A 1,852-nucleotide genomic window follows, 5' to 3' on the forward strand; every position below is an offset into this window, starting at 1 on the left:
TCACTGAGGAGGAGACGGCATCTCCAGGAGAACAGCTGATGAAGATTTGCCCCTTGACAAGCTCACAGCAAGCAAAGGATTCTCTGCTGAAGGAAATCCAAGCCCTGGAATAGAAAGTGGCTGAAGGAAAAAGGGAAAGGCCTGAATGAGTCTGTGGAGTCAAAAGACCTGTGTGAAAGGCGGAGTAGGGCTCTCCTAACAACTCCCAGCACCCTTCACAAAGTGCAGTTCCCAGGATTCTTTGGGGGAAGCCAGGACTGTTTAAAGTGGCATAATTCTGCTTTCAATGTCTCGTGCAGATAGGGCCAGATAAGAGCAATGTGGGCAGGACAAAGAGGACCCCAGATGGGCAACAAGTTGGAAACGTGCTTCAGTCTTCTCCCTCAGCTCCCTAGCAAACCCTTGGGCATCGCAAAGAGCTTACTTGGCATAGGGACCTCCTATTCACCTCCCCCAAACACATTTAGCGCCCGGTCCTATTAAAGCTGCTGTCAGCACACAGCTCAAGCTGAGGATGGCAACACTCTTCACAAGGGCATGGTTAACCCCCCACATCCCCTTATTCCTTAAGTAATGCCACCTGGTTGGGGGGGAGGGGGTTGTTTGAGGGGCTTGTAATTAGTTGAAGTTGACCTTTGTGTAAACGATGTATGTTCTCAACTACAATGTGTGTATTACCCTCTTAGAAGAAACAACAAAAACGTTTGTTACATCATATTGTGCATTTTATTTGGAAAATCAATAAAACATATATATAATCTTAACTGCTAAAAAAAAAAAGGGCATGGTTAGTACAATATTCCCGTGCTTGGTACAAGGACGTGGTTAGCTATCATGAGGGCCTCACAGATGTGATAAGGGCAGTAAAGCCCCTGACAAGTACATCTTTCGTAGGAACATGAGATTAAAAGGGAATTTGAAGGCCGGCCCTTTGCCATTTGCCAGAGGAAGCACCAAGCACCGGAATCAGATCCTTGGACCACCTAGCTCAGTACTGCCTGCACTGGCTGGCAGCAGCTCTCCAGTGTTTCAGGCAGGGGACACTCCCAGCCCTACCTGGAGATTTCAGGGGCTGAGCCAGCTGCTTTGCCACTGAGCCACAGACCTTCTCCATACAAGAGTCTCTGGCTAAGTGACGCCAGACGCTTCCTTCCCCACTCGATGGCTTTACAGACCTTTTCTAACTCTACTGTTCTAGAAATGCCCCTTCTTGTTGTTGCTCGAAGTTGTTAACATTAAAATACTATAGATACAGAACGCGGCTGATTTCATCTCTGACAGTTTTCACGTGCAGGCTTAGGAGTTGCATTTGCAACTCTTGGCAACCGGGACATTGCTTTTGAGAACAAGGGAGTGAGAAAGGGGGAATCTTGCTGATTTTCTAGGGTGGGGCCAGAAATCATTTGCTGTCATGTCTGCGGTAGGCAGCACATGAAGCTGAACTGAGCTAAATCATGAAGATGCAAATAAAACGAGTGCAAGGCCAACGCCATGCAGGTGGCCACAAACCTCATTGCAAAACTTTGGTCTTCTCAATCAGTATATTTGTATTCTGCCATTACTTTCCCTACCGCTAGTTCAGATATGTCACTGCCACAGTAATGGTTTTAGCACTCAGGACCATTATCTGTAAAGACTGGATTGTCCAATGGCATGATTGATGCCCTACAGAGCGAGCTTGAGACAACAAGGCAGTAAGACCCCCACTTGGCAGGCAATTAATTTTTTTCAAGTTATCAGCAGTCAGTTTGTCCATTAGGTACTAATGGCCACTTTCCAAAGCTTAATAGCTTTCCCTGCCACCAAACCCCACTTTAAACATCTTTATCCTTGTTTTAATGTGAATCAAGTA

The sequence above is a fragment of the Rhineura floridana genome, chromosome 12 (assembly GCF_030035675.1).
Source record: "Rhineura floridana isolate rRhiFlo1 chromosome 12, rRhiFlo1.hap2, whole genome shotgun sequence".
NCBI lineage: Eukaryota > Metazoa > Chordata > Lepidosauria > Squamata > Rhineuridae > Rhineura > Rhineura floridana.